General features: G+C 33.2%; 1 protein-coding gene across 1 annotated transcript in view; it reads right to left on the bottom strand.

The window, feature by feature from the left end:
• Window positions 1-18,459, bottom strand: part of LOC126768608 (protocadherin-like wing polarity protein stan) — a 138,991-nt gene that overhangs the window by 39,120 nt on the left and 81,412 nt on the right. Inside the window, exon 2 of the mRNA XM_050486794.1 lies at window positions 121-174. The gene's annotated coding sequence lies outside the window, so the exon portion shown is untranslated. The remainder of the gene's footprint in view (window positions 1-120; window positions 175-18,459) is intronic.

Below are 18,459 nucleotides of genomic sequence, written 5' to 3'. Positions count from 1 at the left end.
GTGCGTGTGTGTCGTGTATGTATATGTATACATGTGTGTTGGTATTTGTGTATATGCTATGGGTGAGTAGATTAAATTCCACCATTATACAACATTTGTTAATAATTAACTAAAAATTACCTTCTTTTGACGCTTCAGTTTAATTTCCTTTATTTACTACGTACTCGTCGCCATCTGTAACAAGTATATATGTTACATTAGTTAATATTCAAATATTTTGTAGTTTCTTTGGACAGATATAATTAAATTAAATTTAAAATACATAAAAGTTAAACGAATGGTAATTTTTTCTAGTATAAGCTACAAAAAGTTATTTTCGATTGCTAAATCAAGTATATATCATTGCATATTCGATTGCTAAATCAATAGTATACAAATATTAAAGACAAACATATTTTTAAAGAAATTATTTCTACTAAAAATAAAAGCGACTTCTTAAAATAAGCATACGCAGACAATTATCATTATTAGGCAAGCCAACTCGGTTAATAATAATGAGTGCTACTTAAATATATTCGGTTCACAAATCGAGTAAAATACACCGAAAAAGTAAGCCGTATTGATAACTTCCTTATTTTTCTAAGTCCGCTACAAATAGTGTATATATATACTCCGCTATAATAATAATAATATTCTGGGACATTTTTTCACAGAGTACAGAGCTTGTGCTATGGAAACCAGACAACTGATATACTCCATATACTATTTTTCTTTTTTCAAATACATACATATATAGATAATTACACCCAGACTCAAGACAAACAGACATGTCGGTCCTGGGTGGGAATCGAACCCACAACCTTCGGCGTGAAAGGCAAGCATCCACCAACCACGCCACCTGGCTCGTCATAATATAATAGTTACATAAATGAGAATTTTACATGAAGCATTAGTGCATAAATGGGGTTTAGTACAAGTATTTAAGTAATTAGCAACATGATTGATACAAATTATTATTAAAATGAAAATTTGCTACGTAACGTTGCAATGAAGCTTCAAATTCAAAACAAAAGAGGGGGAGTATTTGACTATAATTAATGATTTGGTTTTGTAAAATAACACACAAAACATAAAGGAAGGGTTAAATTTAATAATTAATTATTATTTAACAATGGAGCAGTTTTATATTTATTTATCATTTTACTAATTAAAATGATTTGAAATTGAAATTGGACAAATATATTTATTACCTGATGAGTTATTAATATATTTATATATGTTATTAATATTTAATTAATAATTTTTATATATCTTACCACACTTTTTTTATACAACCCTGCTGGACCAAAAAAACAAAAGAATCATTCTTGTTTTTTATTAGTATATTTATTCATATTAAATTTACCTACATTATTGGCGATACCGTGATTTGAGTTTAATTTAGTTCCTTGTAACGTGTATTTGCGTTTAAAAAAAGGTTTTATTAAAGACTTAATGTAATATAAATAATGAAATTTATTTCTTTTAATTCTGGTTAATCTTTAATTATTTAACGAATAAGATCCCCCAATATTGCTAGCAATTTTTAACTTTGGCAACATTCACAGCAATCTGTCAGGGCCACACGCATGGCGTAAATGCGTGGCGATGCGGTGATATTAGTTCAATTTGGTTCAGAGGCTCACGTCTAAGCCTGACGAATTATACCCAGAACGCTACAGAGGAATAGAAATCGTTTGTCACGAACCCTGATTTACTTCCTTATTTCCTAACATCGTGGGATTGGTTTCAATTTGCGAGGATTTATCAACAATTTACAGAAATACATTATATATATAATGATATTATTGTTGAAGATATTTAATAAAATATTAAGAGCGTGTGTTCAATTTCCTCATCTATAATTATAGTATAAAAGTATTAAAGGTTAGAAAATTGCAATCAAGAGATGAAAGGATATATTAAAAAAAATATCTTGATACCGTCCAGAAGGATTAAAGATTTGACATTATATACATTTATATATATAAATATATATATACGCATGTATGTTAATTTATATTACGTATTACAAGAAGAATAATATAATTAGAGTACATTTAGTAATTTATTGTAACATATTTATTTATGTTACTTTTTTTGGACATTATTACTCAAATTTCATTGATCGCATCGCATTGACAATGTAAGAATAGGTTTTGAAACAGAGGTGATCATCAGTATAACTATTTGTTTTTCTTTCAGGCAATCAATAAAATAAAGCTTAGTGGTACCATTATAAGGGAAGGTAACATTTATAAAAACCCAACAGGCAATTTCCATCAGCGATCGGGTATCTTATCTAACATCTTAATGACACTGACGCCGGCGAATCGATTGAGTAAGCTGTACCAAACAAAAATAGACAAGGCATCAACGTGTTGCCTTTTATATAATACTGATATTAAATTAATCCATACAAGACTAATTGCTGTTACATATATATAACATAATTGTGCCACCCGGTGTCACGTTTCTATATAATATATAAATGTATATTTTTCATTGTTTATAGTTACTGCTCTACTTTTAAGAAACTTAATGGTAAACCGTCTATAGATTAGGCGATAGGATTATATACTTAATCAACGAACTTATATAATGCAAAGGATTTTTCTTATTCGGAGTGATCGTTTCTGTGATTAACGAGTTCAATCATACAAACTGTAGAGCTTTGTGATATAAAAATTGATAACAGTATAGTTGTCATATATTTTGTAAATGGTCAAGCAATAAAATAAACATGATCATAAAATATAGAACTTTATACGTTGAAAGTGAAAGTGTAATAAATAAATGTATTATAAATTTTCATTAATATTATAAAGTTGAACCTAATTTTAAATTTTAATTAATATTTATTATGATATTTCTTATAATTATTGTTTGACTACTATACAGATATAAAAGTAGAAGTCAAGTATTTATTTGTATAGTGAAAATTATTATTTAAAGTTGCCACATGCCAAAAATTAATCGGCTTTTAAAATTTTATTTAATTTCCATTAGCATATTTTAGGAAACGATACAAAAAGTTTTTAAGACTAATTGATAAACATTATGTAAAATGTAATATAATAATAATTTGTTATAAAATTTTAAATTAAAAACTGATAAACATGATGGAACAGCTTCGTGTGCTGTTTAGACCAGTTTAATTTTATCTCAAGCAGCAGAAAGACATTTGCGAGTCAGTAAAAATTTAAATAATTATAATATGAAGCCAGCTTACCGTTTTAATAGCTACTGACTGTTACATTTTACGACATTTTGACGGCTTTATTTGGGCGCAGTTTTACGATGTCGCGACACCGTATATAAATGACCACAAAATATCGAAAGAGCTTACTGTGTAAAATATGGAAGCGGATACGTTGAAAATAGTTATTCAGGCAGATTTTAAATGAATACGTTTCCAGCAGTTATTTATAATTGTTAATTATTTTTATTCCGTCCTCTTGTAAAATTAATTGATAACAGTTCTTAATGTAAAACTCTATTTCAGAAAACAGGTCCTCTTCGAATGACACTTTATTTGTGAATAGCTCAAACCGGACACATGTTTTAGAAATAATTTTACATCAAAATATTTTGGTAACAACCTAGTATTTAATCATCGTTTTTAAGTAGGCACTAGGTATTATTAAAATGTATATTTTTATAACGATCCACAACCATATAATATGTTTATTTCGAAACACATTAGTCTAAAGATTCTTCGTTATAAACTTCGAGTCGTAGATATAAATAGGCATTTTAATGTAATCTATGTTATATCGATAGAGTATATTGGTCGTAAATGTCTCACTGCTGGGGAAAAGGCTTTGCATGTTTAACAAAGGAATATTCAGCTATACTAAGCTTGGGTTATAAATTATATATATTGTCACAATGTCTGCCTCATTGGTCTAGTGGCTTGATATAAGGCCGCAGACCCGGAGGTCCTGGGTTCAATTCCCAGGTCGGGCCAATAAAAAGTTATTGGGTTTTTCTGTCAGAAAATTATCAGTAGCAGCCCGGAGTGTGGAAGTTGGTAGTGTGTACACTCCCGTGCCTCGGAAAGCACGTAAAGCCGTTGGTCCTGCGCCTGAACTCTTTCCGGTCGTGTCGGATTGCAGTCCCATCGGATTATGAGAGTTAGGGAATAGAGAGTGCACCTGTGTTTGCGCACACACTTGTGCACTATAATATCTCCTGCGTAGTTGGCTAATCTCTCTTGAGATTGGCCGCCGTGGCCGAAATCGGTCTGGAGGACATTATTATGTCACAATGTCTATTACTAGTATGTTTGTATATCATTTTTTTCATCTTAATCTAGCACTATATGAATTATGAACTATTATAATATTCGAACTTAAGCCTCCAATTTTAAGTTAAGATATAGTATTCTTACAACTGTTTTTTACTCCGAATCAATAGTATTAATATTGTCAATAATATCGTGTCTAGGTCGACTATTAATAAACGAAATCATCGATAATTCCACACTGTCTCGTTCGTATAACGATACATAGAGTAATATATTAAACGTAATATAAAAAAAAAAGTTTTCCAAAAGTACTTAAGTATTAGAAAACAAAATAATTTATACTTCGAAAGCTTTTAGCTGAGTCAGGCTAGGATACTCTCATAAGATATACGACGTATCATAAAACTGCATCGGCTTCATCTTCCGAGAGCCTTCCAGCTGAGCATGTATTTTAACTTTACCAGTAAACAAAATGAAACTCCAATAAAATATCTTTCGAACGAAAAAGTCTTATTTTTTATCTGTCTTGTTTCCGTTGTCTGTTTATATAATTAAATTAATATTAAAAATGAAGTTAGCTATTTTTAATACGTACGTGATAGTGCCGAACTATAGCTAGATATACATACATATAAATAAATAATATATACATAAACATTTTTTTTTTTTTTTTATAGAATAGGAAGGCGGACGAGCATATGGGCCACCTGATGGTAAGTGGTCACCAACGCTCTTAGACATTGGCATTGTAAGAAATGTCAACCATCGCTTACATATCCAATGCGCCACCAACCCTGGGAACTAAGATTTTATGTCCCTTGTGCCTGTAATTACACTGGCTCACTCACCCTTCAAACCGGAACACAACAATATCAAGTATTGCTGTTTTGCGGTAGAATATCTGATGAGTGGGTGGTACCTACCCAGACGAGCTTGCACAAAGCCCTACCACCAGTAAAATAACATATAACATACATATATAATATAAAAAAATGTAATTATAATAATAAATAGCAATAAAGTGCGGCAGATAATAAAACAACACTCCCTGATAATTATAAAAATAAATAATACGCCATGAGTCGGATTTTAAATGTGTTAATAGTTTGAGATTGTCTTAAGTGGAGTGGTAAAGAATTTCATAGGCGAACTGCTTGGACAGAGAAAGAATTGGTATAAAAAGAAGAAGAGAGAAGGAATTTTAAAAATTAGATTATCGTCAGATCGTAGGTTGCGGCCGTGCGAGTCCTTAAGGAATTCAAAACGGTGTTTAAGATAGTGAGGAGAACTTTGATGAAAAAGTATACAGTAAAGAAGAGAAAGAATATGAGTATTCCTGCGAAGACGGATTGGGAGCCACTCGAGTTTTTTGCGAAATTCAGAAATGTGGTCAAATTTTGCGGAGTCCGAATATATACTGAATACAGAGATTTTATATACGCTCGAGTTTATTTAATTGCTCCTCTCTTAGGTCAAGATAGCAAAGGATGGCTTGAGCTAACGCAATTTTGGTAGGAATAGGTAGAAAATTACGTATTCTACGAATAGACCCAATTGAGGGAAACATTTTCCTGTTCACTTCGCTTATTTGTGACATCCATGAGAAATTTTGATCTATATATATTCCTAAATTTTTAACTTTGCTGCTTAATAGGATTACAGTATTGTTAAAGACAATAGGTGGCAAACAAGAATAGTCTACTCGAGGTAATAATTTATAACTGCCAATTATAATAGCCTGGCTTTTAATAGGATTTACTCTGAGACCAAAAGAAAGACTCTACTTTAAAATGTTGTCTAAGTCGGAATTAATTAATTGAATAGTATGTGGTAGGTCAGTAATTTTGGAATGGGCATAAATTTGGAGAATCGTCGGCATACATGTGGTAGGAAGAAGAGATATGTTGACTTACAAAATTTATTATTATTATTATTATTTTATAAATTGGAAACTGATATTTTTTGTTCTTGGTTTTCCTGCGTTGATGCATTTTAAACCATGATAGTTTAAATTTTTGGAATTAAAGCTGGTAAAGTAATCTCTAACCTCGCACTCGATTCGTGTCAATATTTATTTCCGTAAAATCCGTAATTTGTATATTCTACCCGTGCAAAGTTTGAAACTACCGCACCGTCAAATTTTATTTCAATTTTAGCATTTAAATATGAATTTAAATCTGATAGTAAATTAATATAATTTTTTCTACTAACAAAAAATATTAAAACTGTAGAAATTAGCCATATTAGTAAAAAGCACACACCATACTGTGACTAATAAAACAAAACGACTTATCGACCGTCGGGGTCGCCGTCCTATGATTGCAGTCCGATGATGGACTTGCTACTTGGAGAATTTTTAAATAAGGACTTTAAATATAGTTTACATTTTTCATCGTATCGATTGAAGTACATAAATTAAGATACATTGTATGCCTTAAGATACGTTTGTGTGTATATTTCTGTCGCTTGTTTATTAATATACAATGTAGAAGTAATTTGTCTTCGTTTAATTGTTACCTGTGACCAATAATGACAGTACCTTAGAAACTTGATCATATACAAGTACATAAGAATTTCTTATGATAATTATTATGCTAATAGTCCCAATTTGTGAATCGTATTGTATGTATGTATACGCCAATTTTCATTTGCAATTGGTAGTAAAATAAGGCAGAAATGTTTACTGTGATATACATAGCTATTAAAGATAATCAATTATGTTGGCTTTTCTGTTGATATCAAAGAGCTTATGTTCCAATGTTTTCGCTTATGAGTTAAACATTTGGCAAGATTCGTTTGGAAAGCACCTGTATCGATAATTTTCAATCCAACGTAACTTTCATGCAACGGCTCAAAAATCCTACATATAAATATTCTATATGTACCTATTCTATAATAGACTATGTCCATCCTAAAACTACGCCCTATCATAATGTGAAATTTCCAAATAAATGGAATTAGAAATTTAAGCATGTAATAAAAATATGCAAACATATTAATTAAAGATACCTACCTCATTATAATATCAGTATAATTTGAGACTAAATCACAAGACACTTATTTTCCAATTAACTGTAGAGCTCATATTAAGAAAAGTTATGTTTTTTTCTGAGCATAACTGTAACATTTGTGCCGTTGCCGTTAATACTCATTAAAAAAAAATCGCCTTTCAAATCAGTCACCACGTGGTGTGATACGTTATGTAAGCAAATATGCGATAAAAAAGAATAAATCATGAGTATTTAGTATTACGTCAGTACTACGAAGGTTGTATGCGAAGTTACTCAATGAGTCGTTGACCGGAACGCATTACAAACTTATAAGACCGACGACCGGCGGCTATAATGAATAATTGTACATGTATAGTACTGTGAAACTTAAGGAACTGAACGCGTACATTGTATGTTTGTAAACCAACCATGCAAAATATTCCAGAGATTCCAACTATGTTACAATTATGCCGTTTACCATGAAATGTTTTAATGTAATAATAAGATATATTATATTGATTAAATACGAATTAGTCTTACATGTTTCGAACGCATTGTTATGTTACGCTTCAGTTTATATACAGAAAAATATTATAGGAAGTAAGTAGGTAATATCAATAACTAATAATATACATATGGAAACTATGTATATAAATTCTACTAAGTAAGTATTAAAATTTCAATTCTTAATTATTAAAAATAAATTTTCTACTTTTTCAGTATTAAAATAATTCGGAAATTAATTTTCATAATATAATTGAAACAATTCAGAATTTTATGAAAAAGTAAAAGGCATTATGAGGCGATACTTTATACAAATAAATTAAAAAAAAGTGAAGCGATAAAGATTTGTTTAATAAACAATAATATTTAATCTGTAATCAATTAATAACTATCATATATCAATGTCACCATTATAAATCGACAATTTACAACATAATCTATTGACATTGTAATGTTGCATTGGCAACATTGAATGAATTTAAACAAAAGTTTACAAGTATATTTTAAAAACTGTTCAATTCCGAGCAGACTCACAATTCGCCATTGTTCTCCTGATCGTTTTTCCTTTGATCCGTAGATCGTTGTTTATTGTTTTATCGATACATTAGATAGCTATCGTGAAATTCGTTTTGAACATTTCGATATTTCGTTGCGAATACACATTTATTAAAAGTGAAGTGTGCAGTGTTTACATCAGAAATTGTTACGGAATTGTTCGTAACTTAGTATATCAGTTCCCACATTATGCAAAGAAATTACGAAAAGTTTTTATTTAGTTATATAATTTATACTTTATTTCACTACCTTTAGTTTTTATTAACATTTTATTTTAATCCTTTAATGTTGCTTAACATAAAATGTTCTATTGTTATCTAGGAAACTTACATACTGCTCATTAGCTTAATTTTACTTTGTTTGACGAGCAACGATTCCATAATATGTTCATTGAAATATGTTTATAATTTTTGAATATTGGACAGTCAGTTGGACTATTAGTTTAACTATTAGTCCTTAAAGCATATTTTTATATAATCACCGATATTTATTTTGTAATATATCTAGGTAGGACGGAATGATGTGCCACGTGATGGTGTTGTCACAAGCAAGTGTTCACCACCACCCATACAAATTAGAATTAATCATTCCTAACATCACCAATACGCCACTAACCTTGTGAATTAAGATGTAATGTCTGTTGTGCCCGTAGATACACTGAGTCACTTACTCTTCCAACCGGTACACAACAGTACTAAGTATTGTGGTTAGGCGCTAGAATATGTGATAAGTGAGTGATACCTACCCTGGCGGGTTTGCACCAGTCCTACCACTAAATAAATTTTGATGAATTTACAAATTTCGATGAATTTGTAAAAGTCAGTCTATTTCATACTGGGCTAGAAACACACTGCACCGACTCCAAATAAATAAAATGAGGTCACGTGAATGAATTTCATCAATATGTACCTAAGTTTGTTTCTTACACGTTTCTAAACGCAGAAAGTACAAGCGGAGAATTTATTTGATATCTCTATAATTAAAAAAGTATATCCAAGATCATCATTATCAAGTAGAAAATCGAGCAAGAAGCCGTATTATATTTTATGGAATTGTCCATTGTTGTAGAATAATAAGTTTAGATAAAAGATATTTTAATTAAAATATATACAAAAAAAATTGTACTCGTACACAATGTTGGCAATCTTACGCAATCTTACGAAATTTCTTTTAAATGAATATATTAAGGAAGTTTATTTTTCCTCAATATAAGATGGTAATATTTTGTTGTTTCGTTTACATTTCTCGAGAATTCTGCGCGAAGTGTCGAACATTTATCATTATCTTTGTTCTGGGCGCTTATAAAGTCAAACGGTCTTCTTTGAATCGAGTCGTCCGCAGATTGTTTTGATCGAAATAATGAGGACCGGTTTGTGTCAGGTCTCGTAACAATATTATTATACAATCAACACTTTAAGAGACGAATTTATTTGTTTGCGATGGAAGTAGTCTATGGAACTGAATATATATTAAAATATATCACTGACGTAAGATTCATATTTTTAAAGAAAATAAGTTTTTAGTATTAAATATAACTAAATGTTTGTAATCTAAAGAAATAGCTCTGATTGGATACAAATTTATTAATTTTTAAAGATAATCAATTTCAAACAAAAATGGCTTAGCTAACGCGATATAGTATATTATTTCCTTTTATATTTAAGTCACAATAATATTAATTCGAAAAACTTATTACTATTATATGTTATATTTTGAGTGTACTTTTTAAGTCTATATAAAAATCTTTATGGAAACTTTTTAAAGAAAATAAGTTTTTAGTATTAAATATAACTAAATGTTTGTAATCTAAAGAAATAGCTCTGATTGGATACAAATTTATTAATTTTTAAAGATAATCAATTTCAAACAAAAATGGCTTAGCTAACGCGATATAGTATATTATTTCCTTTTATATTTAAGTCACAATAATATTAATTCGAAAAACTTATTACTATTATATGTTATATTTTGAGTGTACTTTTTAAGTCTATATAAAAATCTTTATGGAAACTTATTTATCATCTGCATCTTATGAAGATATAACTTACTCTTTAAGACATATTGAATCTCATAGTTAAAAAGATAATTAAAAACAATAATAGCTAATTATTATTAATGTTAGTTGAACAAAGCCGTATAAATGGTGATATAGATTACAATAGTATATAATTTCACGCGTGTGAAATCGCAGGGTCTCGTTATTATGATATAATTATATTATATAAAGCAACGATTTTGTCATTTTATGATGATAACGGTCATACTTAACACTTAATAGGCCTGGAGCCTATATTTAACGAATCGTTTCTATAAATCAGTAAGTGATCGTTTTTACGTTACGAGCAGTTAACGTCGTTCCTAAAGTTTTGACATCTAATGCGTCATGCAACCTCGAAATACCGAAAAGTTTTTTATTCGACGCTTATGAAAAAAGCCGAGATGGCCTAGTGGTTAGAACGCGTGAATCTTAACCGATGATCGTGGGTTCAAACCCGGGTAAGCACCACTGAATTTTCATGTGCTTAATTTGTGATTATAATTCACGGTGAAGGAAAACATCGTGAGGAAACCTGCATGTGTCTAATTTCATTGAAATTATGTCACATGTGTATTCTACCAACCCGCATTAGAGCAGCGTGGTGGAATAAGCTCTAAACCTTCTCCACAAAAAGGGAGAGGAGGCCTTAGTCCAGCAGTGGGACATTAACAGGCTGTTACTGTACTGTACTGCTTATGAATTACTCGTCGTTGACAATCTTACTATCCTTAAGCAAAAATAGTCGTTTTTTAAATATAGTAATTCGACATTAATGTGTCTTCGTAGCGATATCGCTTTGATTGATGAAATATTTGGCGTATTTTCAAATAGATAATAATTGTTTTTGTCGAATATACTAATCGAAACAAATATCTGTTTTATAGAATTATTTTATGTGTAACTAAAACCTCACAAATAAACTGAAACAAATGACTTATTTACCATATTTGTGCAAATTAAGCAAATATGATAAAAAAAACCTGTATAATAATAATATAATGAATATTAAAAGGTATAAATACCTTCACACTCTTAATTTACTATCACAATAATTCAATAGTATGATATATTACTGGATTTTACTGGTGGTAGGGCTTTGTGCAAGCTCGTCTGGGTAGGTACCACCCACTCATCAGATATTCTACCGCAAAACAGCAATACTTGGTATTGTTGTGTTCCGGTTTGAAGGGTGAGTGAGCCAGTGTAATTACAGGCACAAGGGACATAAAATCTTAGTTCCCAAGGTTGGTGGCGCATTGGATATGTAAGCGATGGTTGACATTTCTTACAATGCTAATGTCTAAGAGCGTTGGTGACCACTTACCATCAGGTGGCCCATATGCTCGTCCGCCTTCCTATTCTATAAAAAAAAAAAAAAATATGTCATATGCTTAGATAGTATTGCGATATTAAAGTAGAAATTATCTTGCGTTCACCGTCAATGTAAGGCTCTACGTCGGAGTAAAAAGCGAGTGTTTTTACGGCCTTCAGCATTCCCGTTCAACTATTACCAGAGTTAACGGTAATACCAGTATTCCTAGCGATGCCAGGCAATAATCGACTCTCAATACCGGCACTTCAATTTGATTTAAAAATAATTACGATTGAGCAAAAACACAACCATGAATGTATGAGAAAAAACTTGCAATTCTTGTACGGCGTTCACCTGTTTACGTTTTATTTTATGGTTCTGCCTACTACATGTTAAAAACTTAAACGCTATTAATAAAAATTGATTGCTGTCATTGCAAGCTTATACGTTTTTAAGTAATTTCAGTAATACATGGTAATCAAAGCTTTACATCGCCATACGGTAGCGACATATTTATTACACTAAAATGAATCACTATCTGTACCACAATTTGATTAAAAAAAAAACAGAAAACAAAAATATGATTAACATTCTGCAGGTTTTAACCCTAACAACAAGCCTCGGGATAAAAATTACACATCATTATCTCATCATCAAGATCGAATTGTCTACGGTCAATAATATTGGAGCACTTTAACCACAAACAAGAAAAAATATTGTTTGATTATTTTTTGTTCAATTGTATACGTTGTGGATATTATAAACCGTTTATAAAATTGAACAAAAAATAAACCAAGTTATATTATCCGAAATAAGAAAAGTAAATTTAGCGGATTTTTTCGTACAATTCGGAGGATGTCACAATCGTGTACAAGCATTCAAATCAAGCATTCATTGCACACAAGTGCTATGCGAAAACACAGATAAAAAAGAAACAGAAGTGTAATAACCGTGAGAGGTTCGTTATCTCGTCGCAGACGGCATACGTCTGAATGGGGCTATTCGACGCGCTAGCTAGGAGCATTTGAGTATTGCCCCCCTTAATTAAGAGGGACGTTGAGTGGTCTGAAGCGTCTAGGCGGCGTACAATGCCTGTCCCTACGCCGGTTAATTTGAGAAGCCTTATTGTTCCTGATCGGTTCTGTATGCCATGTGGAAAATGTGGAAATCGAAACGGTTTGGTCTATGTTCGGGTTTTACAACGTTTATTTAAAGTTATAACCTGTACCCAATTTCACTTTTAAAATTTTATTATCATAAAAATATATTATTCTTGTTTTTTTTTGTGCGTTAAATATGGTATTTTTAATTAAATTATTTGTTTTTTTTTTTGGATATGATTGACATACCGCAGTAAGAATAAGCAGTAAGCTATTAAGTTAAAAAACTATAAAAATATATTTGTAAAGTAAAACTTGTACAATTCGTCGATTCGAACTTATTTAAAATTCATTCGCAAGATGACCCACAGACATGATTAAATTGATTAAAAGCTTGTAAATAGGAAAATCAAAACTATTCGTTCTTTTTTATTTACACGCTTGTTCACAAAAAAAAAAACAAAAAAAAACTATTTCCCATAAAGAGTTGCACATGATCTTTTTCTAAATGATTACTTAAATAATTTCGATAAATATTAATGATTTTTTGATATCATTTCTTTACTGCATTTTCACGTTTAATTTTAATTTCAGTTCCAATACCATATTTTTTTTTTATATGCCCCGGGAAGGCAAATGACTCTACTCCACCTGATGGTAAGTGGTAGTAGAGTCCAAACGCGACGACGGCCAGTACAGTCGGGAAGAATGTTCTGTACTAGCCGTCCCCGCCTTGCCGGCCCGCAAGATGCCTCTTCACGCCTCGTTTGAAGGAACCCGGGTTGTAAGAGGAGGGAAACACGTGAGCTGGTAAGGAATTCCATTCTTTGGTAGTGCGACAAAGAAAGGAGTTGCCAAATTTCTTTGTGCGCGATGGAATTGATGTCACAGTTAGGCGGTGACATCGAGAACCAGCTCGCGTGGACTTAAGAAGGAAGGGGGAAGCAGGAATTAGAGAGAATAATTCCTCAGAGCACTCGCCGTGATACAGACGATAGAAAGCGCTCAGTGCTGCTATCTCGCGACGCAATTGTAAAGGTTCAAGGGTGTTTGTGACCTTTACGTCGCCAATAATGCGTACTTCACGTCGCTGCAACCGGTCCAAGGCCTCCATTAGGTACTTAGCGGAGCCATCCCAAAGGTGCGAGCAATATTCAACGCAAGACCGTACCTGTGTTTTGTATAACAGGCACAGTTGTTGTGGCGTGAAAAAACGCCGCACCTTGTTCAGAACTCCGAGTTTTCGTGAAGCTGTTTTTATAATAGCCTCGATGTAATCCCTTGGACTAAGGTCGCAGCGAACGTCCATCCCCAGCATGGCGATTTTGCTTTGTATCATCAGCGGTGTGCCACAGAGGGAGGGATGAGGGTAAAATGGTGACTTTTTCGCTGTGAGAGCGCACACCTGTGTTTTCTTGGCATTAAACTCAACAAGATTATCAGAACCCCATTTGGCGATGAGCTCTAATGTCCTATCGAGTTCAATAACAAGATTCTCCCGCCTCTCCTCAGTTTCCGCCCGCCCAGCCACTGCGCGTCCGTGGTATCCACCATGCACTGTACTATCATCTGCATAGCAATGTATGTTCCCAAGAGAGAGCATATCATTGATATGCAAAAGAAAGAGTGTGGGAGATAGCACAGATCCCTGGGGGACGCCAGCATTCACTACATAGAATTGTGAAGCGCAACCATCTACTAAAACACGAAGGCTACGCTTGTGTAGGAAGCTGGCAATCCAGGTGCATAGCTGAGCAGGCAGACCATATGCCGGTAGCTTGGAGAGAAGACTTCTGTGCCAGACCCTGTCGAAAGCCTTGGAGATATCGAGGCTGACAGCCAACGATTCTCCATGCTTGTCGATAGCTTCACCCCAGAGGTGCGTTACGTACGCTAGAAGATCACCTGTGGACCGTTTTGGTCGAAACCCGTACTGACGATCATTAATTAGACAGTGATCTTCTAGGTAATGGATCAGTTGGTTGTTTAAAATCCGTTCCATCACCTTACAAAGTACTGAGGTGATAGCTATTGGCCGATAATTTGCCGGGTCAGACCGATCCCCTTTTTTGGGAACCGCTTGCACATTAGCTCTTCTCCAAGCCTCCGGCACACATCCCGAAGAGAGAGAAAGTTGGAACAGGCGCGTTAACACAGGAGACAGCTCCGCCGCGCACTTCTTCAGCACAATGGCTGGTATTCCATCGGGACCGCTAGCTTTCCGTATATCGAGTGATTGCAGCTCCGCACGCTCATCACGTTGCCTGATTTTGATGTCAGGCATCGTGTGGCCACATGAAGGTATTGTTGGTGGCTGCACTACAATCATCGATCACAGAGTTGTCGGCAAAGAGTTTAGCCAGGAGGTCGGCTTTCTCCTGCGGACTGTGAGCTAGCGATCCGTCCGGATTTCTGAGCGGTGGCAGCGAAGGTTGGCAGAAATTGTTTTGCACAGATTTGGTCAGACGCCAGAAGCTACGGGAGCCCCTAGGATGCGAAATAAGGTCATGACCAATCTGTACAATGCGCTGTGCATCCGCTCTCGTGTATGCCTTCCTACATATCCTATTATATAGACATAAAAAGAACAAACAAACACAGATGCGAATTATAATTTGACAAAAAGGTAAAAAGGAATGTAATATTATAACATTATATATATATTTATAACATTAATATTATAATATAATTACATAACATTATATAATAACTATAAATAGCAAAACATCCGTTTTTAAAGTTTCCGAGATAAAAGAAGCGAATATCATCTATACACAGAAGATTTCTCGTGAATAGATCTAAGAGGTTTATCCAATACCATTCATTCACCTTAGTTACTTTTTCTGGCGTTAAACCAACGTTAGGGGGAGGCATTCAATAGATTCCTTTGTGCTGTCTCGGAGTAATGGGTTACGGGAGACACGATGTCATATATTTGGTGAATTCTGTCACTTTATATAAAACATTTTTTTCTGACGTAATTCACGTACGAATAACAAGGCTATCAGTTAAATTAAAACAGAATAATTCGTTAGGTTTTAAGCGGTTATTAGAACATAATAGTATTTTAAAAAAAAAAAAATCATCAATTATTATTCGATACATATTATATGTAAAAAGAAATAAGAAAACGTTTCGCTTTCAATTTTTTTTTATTATAGCGTTTTTCGCAGTATTTAAACTATAATTATTCTTAATTAAGTATAAACTTATCAAGTCTATAAATGGAGTTGTTTTAAAGACTTACTTATTTAAAACTACTAGTACCTTAATTAGTCTACTTTTAAATATTATTTTTTAACTTTTGAGACAATTCCACTGATTGTGATATTTCATTTTACGCGCTATACCGAAACGTTGTAATAAAGTGTCTAGTTGAAAATACGATCTGTATGGATTTCTGGATTTGGCCATTGTGTTTTGGCGCCCTATTCAATGTATTGTCCGTGTCTGAATCACAGCATTTCTATACCGACCATCGACGTTGAACCTCCCGTATCCCGAATAATAGGCTAAATTGATACCGTACTCAGGAAGCGTAATCCTTTTTAGAGGTCTCCGCTGGATGGTATATCGCAGCATGTAATTTGTTCAGTCTACACAAAGGTGCAAAATTTATCAGTATCCATACGTTTTATTACATTTTTTCCGTTGTTCACTTGACATGTGTTATAGTTATTAAATATGATGCGTGAATGACGATCACATTAGGCCAAAGGTAAATCTTTATGTTTATGATTTAACAAAAACGGGATATTTTGCTACGTTTGTGGTTCAACATAGTTAAAATGTTTTTATTTTTGATTTAAGTTGACTATATTTAGTTAAGACAAAAACGGGATTAAAGATTGCGGATTTAAATTGACCACCATACCATTGATTTTTGATAACCTTAATTAGTGTTTTTAATTCATTTCGTCAAATACACCGGCGTGTACCGTAAGAAATAGTAAAACATTTGAATCTGCTATCGGAATGGAGCGGTGCGGTACAATAAACTCTAATCCTTTTCCCTAAGAGGAGAGGCCTTCGCCTAACAGTGGGACATTTTCGGACTGATCGTTTACACATAAGTAATTTAATTGCTTTTTTATAAGATTTTAGTCCATTGCCTCGTTGGTCTAGTGGCTTAATGTAAGGCCACAGACCCGAAGGTTCTGGGTTCAATTTCCAGGTCGGGCCAATAAAAAGTTATTGGGTTTCTTGTCAGAAAATTCTCAGTAGCAGCCCGGAGTCTGGAAGATGGAAGTGTGTACACTCCCGTGCCTTGAAAAGCACGTAAAGTCATTGGTCCTGCGCCTGAACTCTTTCCGATCCTGTCGGATTGCCATCGGATTAGGTTAGGGCATAGAGAGTGCACCTGTGTTTGAGCACACACTTGTGCACTATAATATCTCCTGCGTAGTTGGCTAATCTCTCTTGAGATTGGTTGCCGTGGCCGAAATCGGTCTGGAGTACATTATTAGTCCATTCATGTGTGCTTGAGTCCATTTGAAGAATTAACGTGTCTAGCGATATCGACACTGAAATAATGACGTCATTTATATCCGTATGCATGTCAAGCACTTGTGATGTAACTACTTTCAGTGTTCTAAGTTTAATCCCAATACAGTCAAGTGACAGCTATTAGTGATAAGGTCGCTGCACCTGTAATTTCCTTTTCTCCGTAGAATTACTACTAAATTGCGGGCAATTAAGATATTCTAATTCTCTATACATATCGGCGTAATTAGTTATGTAAATTAAGCAATCAATCATGGGGAGAGCAACCATTTATTATAATTACCAACTTACTACTTAAGTAATATTAATAAGAAGTCTTCTTCTTCTTCTTCCTGCCCTTATCCCACTACGTGGGTTCGGCACAACATGTGTTTTCCTTCCATTTCTTTCTGTCACTCGTCATCTCAGTACTTACCCCTTTCATACACATTTCCTTTCTTACGTAATCCATCCACACTTTCTTCGGCCTCCCCCGTCCCCTATATCCATCAACATTCATACTCATCACCCTTCTAGTAACATGCTTTTCATCCCTCCTCATCACAGGCCCATACCACGCTAGTCTGTTTGTCCTGAGTCTGGGTGTAATTATCTATATAAGTATTTATTTATAAAAGAAAAATAGTATATCAGTTGTCTGATTTCCATAGCACAAGCTTTGTACAAGCTTATTTTGGGATCAGATGGCCGTGTGAAAAATGTCCCAGGATATTATTATTATTATGTACTACTCTTCAACTTTTCATCTATTGGTGCTACTTTCAGACTTCCTATGATATACTTAATAAGAAGTTTATAGTATATTTATCTTTGATAGTCTTACTTAATATAAGATGAAGAAAAAACATAAAGGAAATCATTAAATTATGCGATATTTTTTCTTTATTATAATAATAATCGTGAATAAAGTAACAGTATAACTCATTCATTTACTCTTACTGTTGATATAAGAAGAAGGAGAACATTTTGAGCATATTCCACAATTGCTACGGTTTGATAGAAAAAATCTGGAAGATTTTCATTCGACACACGATTTCTTGTGTATGTAATGTATATGTATATCTTAGGCCGAGCGGGAGATGAATTATAAACACAAATTCTGCACATGTAAATTTAGTAGTACTCATCTCCACTTGTCGGATAACATTCACGTGTTTTTTCCAAGATAGAAGGTAAGCCATATTAACAATTCCTACCAAAAAGCAATTCCGTAATCCAGTTCAGTACTA

This window comes from Nymphalis io, chromosome 5 (genome assembly GCF_905147045.1).
Source record: "Nymphalis io chromosome 5, ilAglIoxx1.1, whole genome shotgun sequence".
Taxonomy (NCBI): domain Eukaryota; kingdom Metazoa; phylum Arthropoda; class Insecta; order Lepidoptera; family Nymphalidae; genus Nymphalis; species Nymphalis io.
Note: the sequence above shows the minus strand (reverse complement) of the source record. Positions and strands in the feature narration are given on the sequence as shown.